General features: G+C 34.7%; 1 protein-coding gene across 10 annotated transcripts in view; it reads right to left on the bottom strand.

The window, feature by feature from the left end:
• PCLO (piccolo presynaptic cytomatrix protein) overlaps positions 1 to 12,898 on the bottom strand; it is a 322,004-nt gene that overhangs the window by 138,840 nt on the left and 170,266 nt on the right. The gene's annotated exons all lie outside the window — the stretch shown is intronic.

Raw genomic sequence — 12,898 nt, 5'->3', positions numbered from 1 at the left:
TCAAAGGTAATTTTAAAGTTTTTTCTTTTTTTTTTAATTTCTTCATGGTTATGCAAAAACATAATGCGTATGTGTGTGGGAGGGGAATATATATACATATACACCTCCCATTAATATAACATTTAATTTAATAAAAGCTATGTATAATTATAAATGTACTTATATAAGCATTCATAATTAAATTTGTATATAATCTGTGCAGTCAAATAGATGACTCTGAGCCAGACACTGAATGCATACCATAAGCTATAACTTGTACTGAAATCCAGACAACAAAGTAGAACTTTCTAGTGCCAAGACAGGGAGTTCTTACATGGTGTTGTAATTTTTTGCCTCGTATGTGATGCTATATATGTATTTTTTTTTTCCAGAGGATTTTCTTCTCCCTTACAAAACTGGTATAAACTTTCTTCAGTTCACTGAAGAATTTCATAAATGAAATTTGTTCCAGTTAGGAAGCCACAATTTAAAACTTAAAAAAAATAAAATTAAGCAGTATAAAATTATAACAATTTAATTCCATCCAGATGTCCAGACTTCCCCACAGTTTATGGTAGAAGAGTGATTCATCCTGATGTAGAACTATCTATCTTAGGCTGATAACTAATTTTTTTTGAGGTGCCAATGTCTCCTCATCATCTAAGGAAGTAGACAATGCAACTGGTTAGATGCAATTAAATTTGCATTCTAAATCACTAATGGTTTTGAATTTTCTTTTTTAGTTTTAAAATTTAGGCTCCCACGCAATGTTTACAGATTAAGAAGTGGGACCTGAATGATTTTGAAATTGTATCCTCTCTCCCTAAAAGCCTCTTACAAATCTTGCCTTAGCAAAGGAAAAGAGATTGATCTACGCATGTACACTAAAACAAAAGAAAAATCAGCTTAGCCCTTACAGAATGCAGACGTTATTACCAACATATGGAAAAAAATTTAGCCCAGTTTAATAAGAGAAGAATAAAACCAATATTGATCAAATTAACTCTCCTGCCTCTGAAGACATGGAAAGCATTTCTGCTTTTAATTAAAAATGGCATTTCTTTTGAAATACATGCTACTTCATTCAGATAAGATATAAATAATACTAATTTTAAGTAGGAGTTTATAAATCATCATTTTCTCAGTTTATTTTAATATAAATAATATTTATATTATTATTATATCTACAAACTGTACAAGTTTTTAAGAAATATTGACAGTTCCCTTTTGCTGGTCCTCTGTTACCTAGCTTTAAAAAAAATATAATAATCAACATACCATTGCCCATGGATCTTTAAGGAAACATTCACCACCTTTCAAGTGCCATTTAAGCTCTTTTATTCTCTTCTTCTAAATTCCATCAACTTTTGCAATTTCAGATTTCAATAAAAGCAATTTAATCTTTTCAGTTTCCTGTGGCCATTTCACAAACCCATGTTGTGCCAACAAATCAAAGGAGCTAATTTTATCTTGCTCAGTGTGCACTTATAAGCAAAGACAAATTAATCATCTACAGTAGGTCTAGTTGGCTAATGTTTTATATTGTATAATCAGTGTAATACCACTGTTATTTCCCCCTCCTGAACTGAAATAGGGATCACAGATGGTGAAGCAGTCACAGATGGTCACTGGTATTGGGAAGTGCTATTAATAAAACAGTCATTAAAAGGTCTACAATGCTTTATGGAATTAAAATTTTCAGATAATAGTTAAATTGATGATGCATAAATCTCAGTGTCAGATTACTATGAGTTTTAACAAAAAAATTACTTTTAGATCTCTCTGTATATCAAGAAACTTAGACTAACAGATATTATAGGAAGATGTTATACTTGCTCTTGAAAAAGTGTTGATAACCTCTAGCTTTTAGCTACTATTATCACAAAAGGAAGGCTTAATTGCTTTTACTTGAGATTTATCCTGGCACAACAAAAAGAAAATTAGTACTGTGATGAAATGTTTGTCTTTTTTTTGTTCCTGGATATTTCCACCATCATGTATATTAGCATGCTCCCTGGGAACTGTCTTAGTAGATTGAAGGGAAGTTCAACTGCAATATTTTGACAGACAACTTTAAAGTGACTGTGTTTTTGCATTTCCTTTGAATTTGTTAAGTAGCATGGCAGTGGGGGGGAAGCAAGCTAGGGCTGATCTTTGCCAAATTCTAATCTCTTTATCAAAAAGAAAAAAGAATTGGAAGTGGAAAGGGGTAATTGTGCTGTCTAGTTCTATCTGTATTTTTGGTCATTGTCTCACATTTATAATGTATGCTCATTTGACATTTGAAGTACCCAAAGGAAAGATGGGTCAGAAATCTTCATGAGACCACTCTGGAGCCACATAAACCTATCAAATACAAGCAGGCATTCTTAGGCCCTACAATCACTGGTTAAAGGTTAAGTTAGATGTCAGGCAGGTAACCTTAGAAGCTCTCTGACTGAATAAACAATGAAGTTTTCTACTATATTTTACCATGTTTTCCAGCTTAATTGTAGTCAGTTTGCTTCTAGATAACTGTTAGCATCCTCACTAATTTTAAAATAATTTTTTGTTTAGCAAACCATCACTCTAAATGTTGAGTGTAACTTCCGAAAACTAAAAGTAAATTATTCTGTATTTTTGTTTTGCCATGATGCTCATATAAATGTTATTACTTTATTGCTGACCCTTGTATAATTTTATATTAGTCTGGAATATCCCTTCATGGTGGACTTAATTGTAATCATATATACTTCTGAGGCAAAACTGACCTTGTTAAAATAAGGCTGAAGCTCATGCTTGAAATAAAGCTACAGAGTTCTCTGAAATACTGCAAACTAAAGAACAGAGGAACAAACCATCTTCCCCTTCCACCACCACTCCTTAAGACTAACAAAGTTTTGAAATAAACATAGGAGGAAGTCTTCTCAGCCTTGCAGTTCAGTGACAAGATAACATCACAGTAAAGAAGTCAAAAGACTGAGCTGAAGGTTGCATGCAAACAGATTCAGCAAATTCTTGCTTTTCTGCCTTGCCAATACACATTAGTCTTGATGTGAGTTATTGTCTGAGGTGGAATTTATAGAGGTCATCTGGACAAAGGCTTGTGAACACTGCTAATGTGTGTGGTGACTTTGGAATAACTCTTGCAATGATCACCCTGTTCTTTGTGAATCTTTCTAAAAATACCTTTTTCTACCTATTTTTGTCTCTTTTAATTTGATGTGATTGTGGATGAAGCCAGCAAGACTCTGACCTACTGCAAGAATCAGTCAGTTACTAGGAAATGCTAATATGTTCTGCTGCTTTTTATCTGTCTTAAAGAGATAGTTTACTTTGGGGGACTGAATGGCTTGGGATACCTGTGATGAATTTCTACCTCTAAGCACTGTGTTTGATTCTAGCTACACAATCTTTCTTGTCCTCTTCTCAGCTGAGTTTTTGAACATGATATGCTGCTCTCCATTCAGGTAGGCATGTTTGGACATTAGTTTCTTTTGCTCAGAAGCTCAGCTTTGACACTTGAGCATAAAATGCTTGCACACTTCTTGCATGCTTTGAATTTTACTATAAATATGTAATCCTTATTATTCATCCCTCTTTTAAAATTTTCTGTGATCACAACACAAACTTCAGCTTCTTCTTTGGTCCTCTCTAGAGCTGACAAAACAAACCTGAACTTATATATACATATACATTTTGTATAAGCAGGGAAAAATCCTGAAAATCATATATGTAATATGTATACATATATGCATTTGCAGAAGATAATTACAGTTGTGATGACAGCATCCTATTACTTTGTCATATCCAGGCTATACAATAGACACAGCGATGTCAGACTACTACAGCCTATGGTGATGTGAAAAGCAAAGGTAAAGTGGATTATGGATGAGGCTACTCCTCTGCCACAATACCCAGAAGACTCACCAGCATGATGAAAATCCTGTTCTGTACTGCAGAAGAACAAAAACTCACTCTCTGCAGGGATAGATTCCCTGAAACACTTGACACTAATTTGCAACAGACTTGAAATGTCAGCAGAAAGTTGGCTGTATTCTGTTTTTTCTTGCTACCAGTAAAACAATGCAAATAATATTTTTTATCTTAAAACAAGGATCATGCAGTCAATAAACTGTCTCAGAAAACCTATGGCTAGCATCAGGTGGCGGGATGAATGCTGATGTGTTAATCAAATTACTGAGAGTAAACTGTTTTCACTGGATAAGATGTCAGGTAGTAGTGGAATAGAAATTACTCTCCCAGTCAAAAAAAAAAAAAAAAAAATCACCTAGGGTTGGGACCAATGCCAATTGTTAAGGTGAAGCCTGTGCTGTAGCTCACTTTCCAGATCTCACATCTTGGCTTTCTCATGTAACAAAAACCTTCCCAAATGCAATCCCTCCAAAGCCCCAAAATGCACAGTTAAAATTGCAAATGTACGACAGCTTTTCTACTTATAAAGGGTTGGTGTTACTCAGTATTACAGCATGTGCTCTTCATTCTTAGAAATGTATCAGAAGAGTCAGAAATTTTGGCAATTCATTATTTTAAACATTTAATTTACTACAAAGAATCCTTGAAAATCTGTTATCGTTCATTAAGGACTTGGTAATTTAACAGTATCTTTAAAATTGCTTGCAAATGAGACCCAACTCCTGAAGATACTAATATATTACACTAGTATTAGATTACTTCATTTTAAGTATGGAATCCTTAACTACATCTTATAGACATCCTGAACTATGTTTTGTAACTTGTAACTGTACAAAGAAAGTTTATCTTGTAAGTTTTTATGGACACTTTGGACTTAATATCTATTATGTGGTAACTGCTGATGAAAAGGCACCACCTTTGTTAACCCCTGGTTAACAAACGTTAGAGCAAGAATATTGAGAAGCTTCTCTCCACTGGATAAGGCTGACACCGGGGAACTTCTATAGCATGAAGAACCACAGAAGGTGGGAACCCTCCAATGAAGCCATCAGGAGTCAGCAGATGAGTTGTGAATGGTAAAGAAAATATATACAAACATGCATTTAATAAAAGCTGGTCTCATCAGCAGTGCTGAGAGTGGAGTAATGCATGCTCTGAACAAATTCTAACCCATAGTAAAACCTGATCATACAGTCAGTACTGCCTTGGCTTGTGTGCCATTGCTGGCAAGGGTAGTGCAAGATTAATTTGATGAGCTGAATTTGGCCTTGTACAGGGGAGTGAAATACCCTGCTTCATGAGTAATATACTAGAGCTTTCCTTCAATGTAACTCTCATCCTTTTCTTTTCTGCAAGTATGTTGCTCTGGGGACTGAGCAGTCAGGCAGAAAACTAGTTTCTAAATCACTACACAGCAGCACTGAGATGCCAGTCAGTCTGTTTTGGGTTTTTTTTTCTTTCCCCCCCCCACTCCTTTGGAGACCTCTAAAGATAAATTTCTTTTCTGTTAACACCAATATACAATTTTTAGAAATAGCCTATTCCAAAACAATAAGATTTTCTCCATTTTTTTTGCTTTCCTTCATGTCAGTCATAGTCATTCATCCCTCAGATAAACACTTTTGTACTTTCCATCCCCTTACTCCTTCATTTTCTCTGTGAAATTGTTTGAAATTGCCATTTTCACTTCAAATGCAAGGGAGACAGCACAGTGCACTTCCTAACAGCTGACGTGAGATACCAACTTCTATCCTCAGTTAAACACATAAAAGCCCATATGCTTCTTTTGATCATGAGGAGAGAAGGGAGAAATCCAAAGGAAATTTGATATGCAAACTACAGACAGATGTGGCCCTTACACTGTGATTTTCAAAGGGATCTAAATCTACATTTCATCTACTTTATGAGAGCAGACATAATAGTTGTTCCCAGTTGTTTGCACAGAAGACAGTTTTACACAGACTAACTGATTTGGGATTCATTTGGAGCAGGTCTGACAAATTTGCCTATAAAGGGTAATGGGGCAATTCCCTTCTCAATTTCTAAAAATGAGAAATAGCAGTTTAAATCAGCAGTAATATGTCATTGAAAAATCAGATTGTAGGAAGAAATTAAATCAATTTATTTGGAATTTTGATTTAAATAGTGTAATACACCTTCCATGTATATGAATTTAAAGGATTTTAGACAACACACACATTATTCACAAACTTACATTTTAATTCCCTTATTTTACATCTTCAGGTCATATCTATACTGTTTGCTTTTTCTGCTCACTGAAAACAGTCCTTTTCCTCAATTGCCTAGGTACAATTCCCCACTTTTTGTAATTTTTTTTTTCTTTCACAGCTTAAGTCTTATGTAAAAGGGAAACATTTCTGGTTAACTCACAGTGATGTTACCTTCAAAACTCTTTATTTTCTTTTTAATTCCTAATTTCTTTTCCCCCTCTGCTACCCTTTGCTATTTATCTTTGCAACCATATTACTTGTCTTTGCAAGGTGTACTGGGATAGCAGTTTATTTGAGAGATTCACTGTTAAATTATATTAAATGGATACAGAATTACAGGTATCTCAGTTATTTTGCAATCTCAGTTATTTTGCAATGGAGAAAAATCTCTGGCAGATTAATTCAGACCATGGGCATCTGTCAAACCCATAGGAAGAGTCAAATTTTCAGAGTTGAGTACTGCTTCTGCATTGGAATCTCTTTACCAAATGGGCTCATTGTTTTCCCCATTGTTCAATCTCTCAGAAAGACGAGAATGAAAAATAAGGCAAAGGAAGGGAAAGGGGGAAAAGGACAGAAGGGGGAAAGCCTATCCTCCAACCAGAGGAACATGGTCAGAATTTCTTTTCTGAATGACAAATACAGGTTTCATACTTTGCTATGAAATGCTTGAAAATATTGCAGGAAATATAGAGCTGCTATGTAGGCAATAGCTACAGATGCTTCCTATATGTTTGTCTCTATATGCTTTGTATTAAGATATGTTAAATATTCTCAAGTATTTTTTTCATATATCAGTATACTAAAAACTATTGAGGGACTTCACAGAAATAAAATACTATCCTACCCTTGTTGCACAGTATCAACTCCAGCTCATACTCTGAGAGCTAAAGTACTACAGCCCTACTCCAGGGCCAAAGCCTGCTAAGGAATTTAAAACAAATCCCTTTGTGAATTAAATTTTTTCCTCATTTGTTAATTACTTTTAAGAAGATATCAATTTTTTTTAATTGATAAAAAGGAACACATTGAATGGATTTTTCTATACACTGTCTTCCACACAACCCAGAAAAGTTTCTGAATAAGAGAATTCTTAAGCATATTTTACTTTGACAACCCAATAGATTATGATATAAATGACTAAACAGAGGACAAAGAGTCTGTGTAGGAGTCTATGTCTTGAATAACAATAACTTGAACAAGAGAAAGATTCACTATATGGAGAAATAAAAATGGCAAAACTAGAATTCCTTTGAGATAGATACTTCACAAGATTAAGTCAAAGCCTGTAGATTTATGGTGACTATGTACTATAACATTGTATATTGCACTACAACATAATTAGTGCTTCTTAATCATCCATCATTTCTTTTTCTCCCCTCTGGTGTTTCACTGACAGTTTAAAAAGAATTTTACATAAATACAGAACCAAAAGTATTCCAAACTTCTCTGCCAAAAGGTTATGAAAAGTTCTATGATGTGGATGGACAATCTGATGCCTGTGACAGATTAAGATACAGATATTGTTTGCACATGATGAGCCCTGTCTCCAACACAACCTATTCTTGGATTTAACTAACTCATAACAAAGAACTGTACCTTACTAAGGCGTTTCAGTGCAGAGGCAATGAGATTCTGCCACTGGTAATTTAAACAAGCCATATTAAAGGATAATGTACCAAAATATTAACTGTTAGCTCTGGGATTTGTTGATTGCAAAGCTACTTGTGGCAATAGAGAAAGGCATCAGTCAACTTTATCTTCAAATAACAAAATCCTTAGAATAAATCTTTCTGCATATAATGAAATTGCCTTAGCATGGGCTCATTCACTAATAGAAATCAATACTACATCATTTCCCATCATGTAACACACAAATCATTATGTGTCATTCCCCTCACTTAGAATAATACATTTTATTTGAAACTCAGATCTCATATATGGAAAATTTTACAGTATTATAAAGGATATTTTCCCAGTAAATGAGAAGATACTTTAATTTCTTTTCCTTTGCAATATAACTGAGAATCCTGGCCAGAAAATACTCGTTAAAAAAAATTCAGAACAGTTTATACTTATCAGTATGATATGCATATGCTGAATTAGCACCATCTGTTTTCAACAGATATCAGGCTACTTTGCAAACTTTTGGCAACAATTAAAAAAAAAAAAACCAAACTAAAAAATACTGAGAAAAATCAACACTAACTCCCTCTTTATCTTTGAAAGAAAGGAAATATCAATCTTGTTTCATAGGGAATGAAAAAAAAAACCAAAAAACACAAAAATGGTGTGAGAAAATCTTGGCTTTTTCTGCCTCTCCTTCACTACAGACTTCCTCCACAGGATGGAAGCTGACGAGACACCACATGCTGTGCCACAGCCCTTGTTTGTTCACAAGAGTGAGGATTCATCTGCCCAAGCACAGGCATCATGTGCAGAGTTAATCTGAGCTAGTCCTCCAGCCTACTGAACTGCAAGGAAGTGCCATTTTTCTTCAGCTCACTCCCTAATCACATCTGTTTCCCTTGACAACCATGGAAACAGCCACATGTAACACAGATGCCTCCAGTAAATGTCTCAGGACAGGAGTTCATTCCCCCTCACCATAACTGGAGCAGTTTCAGTTCCTGCTTTTGCTCCTCATGCAATGTCTGCATAAAGCAGTTTTAATCCTTTTGTTTTTTGCAGGAATCTCATCACCTCTTCAATTCTTCAGAAACTACACCTCTCCTCAGCAATCAAAGGTCCTGGGTTTGGGTCAGTTTGATCATTCAGGCAATATTTACTTTATTCTGTACTCATGATGTTTTACTTGCCCAATCTAAGATTAAAGGTGACAGAGTGAGCAGAGGCCTGATTAACCACCTTCTCAAAAATGTGGTTCATGCTGGCGGGCAATGGCCATGTAGCTGTTGCTGTAAGGCACAGATTAGTCAAACTCACAAGTGCCCACCTGCCTAATTCAGGCCTTTCTACAGCAATCACAGCAAAGACTTCATTTTGTCTTTTCTGCTCAGCCCTGGCTTCATCCATACTGCTGTGCACCTGCAGAATGGTCTGCACCCAATTTGCCCCCCCACCCACCACCACTTTCCAAAAGTGTCTTAAAATTACCAATGCAGCACATTCTGTTGGTGGAAAGCATATTTCTGCCTCATCTCTGGTACTATACACCATGGTCCCAATATTACACACTGATAGGATAGAATAGAATAGATTAAACTAGACTGGAATGGAATAGAATAGAATAGAAACTAAAAGAAGTTTGGGAAACTCTCCCCGATTGCTGATACTTTTCTTCCAGGCTTCAATCCTTTCCAACAACTCACCAGCTATCAGGTCTTGCAGTAGACTCTGCATAAGCCCCTCTGCCTCAATTGGACAAATTGATTTCTCCTTCAGTTCATGTTGTGAGTATATTTCTCTCTCTTTGCAGTTTCTCAGTGTCTCCTTTAAACTTTCTTCTGCCTGAAACTTTTCTTTCCTCTCTCCCTCTATCCCTCATTTTCTGAAGCATAAAAATTTCCCCTAAAATACGCTCAGTTGATCCCAGGGCAGGCATAATCCTCACACCTTTTAAAGAAATATAGTTGAACCTGACAACAAACAGAGTGGATCATCTGCCACAGATGGCAAAACTTAGGAGGTGTGAAAACTACTCACAGTATGTCCGGATTTTCCATTACATTTTGCTACAGCAAGAACATGTACCAGCCAGACCACACAAAACTCCATATTCCTATTCTTATTCTCATGTAAAAATGGCATTTCCAGTTTGATACAAATCCATTTCCAAGTGACACAAATTAAACAAAACCGAATTAACCTCTCCTTCCAACCCACCTATAACCTTCAAAAAGCCAACTTTTTAAAGAAAGCATTAACACTTGAATAAGCACATATAGAAATCTGTTATACTGATACAAAACAGAGCATCTTCTCATGGAAGAAAAACAGGTTTCATATGTTTAAAAAGATACCAAACTGAAACAGATTACCTGTCTTTTTTTTTTTCCAAAAATATTTTAAAATATACGAAACTATTTTTTTCAGAGTTTACTTTTTGTGTGTGTTTTTTTTTTTTTGTTTTTTTTTTTTTTTTGTTTGATTGTTTACTTTTATATGTATTCTACTCTCTGTGGACACTGCACCAGATTTAATCCATGCAGCTGGGACAGAGAAGTGGCAGATGCTTCATCATTTGTATTTAATTAGATTGGACAGCCACTCCATCTCCTTACCAAAGAAATCCAGACAAGGAACTCAGTTTGGTCTTGATTAGCTCAACTGAATAAAACTGAGTTTTTAGAACATCCTCTTGCTCCTCTTTAAAGGCATACATGGAGATAATATTTATATTTTATTATTTTACTAATTATTAAATATAATTTATATTACTAGCACTGTAATCTACATTCATTTTCAGAGGAGGAAGTATTCCACTCCTGGATAAATTGCATCAGATGACAACCTTGCATGCAATGTGATATTTAATGCAACTGTGTAGGGCTGAGGAAGAAGAAAGCAGTAACCTTTAATGAATTTTCTTCCTACTATTTTAATAGCAATTATACTATTTTAGAATCATGACCTTCCTCTTCCATTTCTGCATATTGTGACAAGCAGGACAGGAAGACAGAAAGTTGGCAAAGACTACTTTTAAACACTAATGAAGCTAAAAATTAAGATAAGGCAGCAGAAAAATCAGAAGTTAATGTGAAAAATGTGCCATTTGCAGTTTCTAAACCTACATAGGTAACAAAAAAAAAAAAAAAAAAGAAAGAAAAGGAGAAACAGAATTTAATGCAAGAGCAATATTTCAAGACATTAAAGAAAAATGAAAATTCTTATAGTTGGCCTGGAATCTAGGATATATATTCACTGCATGTACAAAAGGGAAAAGGCTCTTTTCTTCCCCCTCATTTTCAGAACTCCTATTCTTGTTTTAAACCATTCTTTGTGCACTGCTGCGATAGGTAAAAAAAAAAAAAAATCCAGATAAAAAATAGCTCTGCTTGATTATATGCATATGGACTATACCAGTCACCCTAAACATGCCATATGATGTTTCTTATTACAGAAACACAGGAAATAATCATTAAAATATGTTCAAAGGATAATGAAAGATTTAGGTTGGTTCCCTTCTCTGTTGTTTTCTATGTGTTTTATTCACTGTTTTAAAATTTCTAGTAAACACAGAGTATACAAAGAAAAGAAAATTAATGAAACACTGAAATATTTGTAATCATCCAAATGCACATTCTAGACCAGTGGAAGAGCAAGAGTTAAATAATTAGACCAAACCATTGAAAACAAATGGTTACTGAATATATTAGTGACATCTTATCTTCACAAATTGTCAGGCTTTGTATTCATGTAATTCAGTATTTTTTGAGTCCAGAGATGTTAACAGAAAATCAAATCATTGTTTTGAAGTCTCAAACAGTTCAATGCTCACTGGGACCTAAAGCAGCCCGAGGCACAGAGTGGTGATACAGCCCCTTACAGATAAGAAATGGCAATGTTTATGGGTTCAGAGCAGAACTGTTGTGCGCGAGTGTGATTTGTCAGAGATGTGCTCCTAAAGCCTGAAATAGGCAGAAGTGACTAATGGTTTTTAGCTGGTGAAGATGTCAGAAGAAAATGTTTCTGGAGACACACTTCCAGGACAATAAAAGTTTAAGAAAATATTATTACACAAAACAAGAATGAGTGTGGGCTGTGGAGTATCAGGATGAACATGACAAGAACACTTATTAGTTAGTATTTAGTTAGAAAACAAGAAAACTGGATGTTAGACAATGTCTGATGTAGAAAAATAGTTTTGTTCATTAGTTCACCTATGTAAAAATAATGGGTACAGAGATTTTGTTTCAGTTTTTCTCATTTTGAGTCAAATCTGATTTTCTGAGCATCCTAAGTTTATTAGCAGTTTAGAAGCACTTAGATCTAAATGAGAAAAAATTAAAATATATTTTTATTTAATATTTTGCAAATTTTAAAATTTTTTTATTAATTTGGTGTTATTTAAAATATAAATATTGTATATTATTTAAGTGAAGCAACATCTCTTAGCTGAAATACCTGATCCTGCAAAAAAGTTAATGTGTAAAGGGTCTCAGCTTTATTAGCCACATATTTATTTGCCTGTGAGGTGACTGACAAAAATATATTGTTTAGCAACAATCATGCACTGATTTTAGAGCCTTGGAAGGACCAGGATAGTGAACATCAAGTGATCTTCCATGATGAACATTGCTGCTATACAATTTCTAAGTCATCAAATCAAGTATCTATATGGTTCTACTCCATTTTCAGATGACAGTATTGATGTTCATAGATCTTTGATGAGACTATAAACAAAAGAGCCTTTCTATAAACATTACAGAACTTACAGCACCAGCTGTTTGTATTTCATCAGGAAACATGAAAGAATTTAATTTTTAGATTCCTCTCCTGAAAGTACAGCAATCATTCCAGTACCTTGCTGTACTTCTAGCAGCCAGGAACCAGGCTGCTGAACAGTGATGAAGATAATCTCGAATGGTGAAGCACTGATTGCATTTACCTCAGAATGCTTCATCAAGGAGCTCTGTGTGTTACTGTGCAATTCCTTACTGTGTTGTTTGAACATCATTTTACATATAAACACTAAGTACTGAATTAATGATTAGACATCTTTATCTGCTCTGCTCTCTTTCTGGAAATCATTAAATCACTTTGTACCAGCTGATGATCTCATTTTTTACTGAAAATATATGACTTAGTCA

The sequence above is a fragment of the Passer domesticus genome, chromosome 5 (assembly GCF_036417665.1).
Source record: "Passer domesticus isolate bPasDom1 chromosome 5, bPasDom1.hap1, whole genome shotgun sequence".
Classification (NCBI taxonomy): domain Eukaryota; kingdom Metazoa; phylum Chordata; class Aves; order Passeriformes; family Passeridae; genus Passer; species Passer domesticus.
This window is presented reverse-complemented; position numbering and strand designations above follow the sequence as displayed.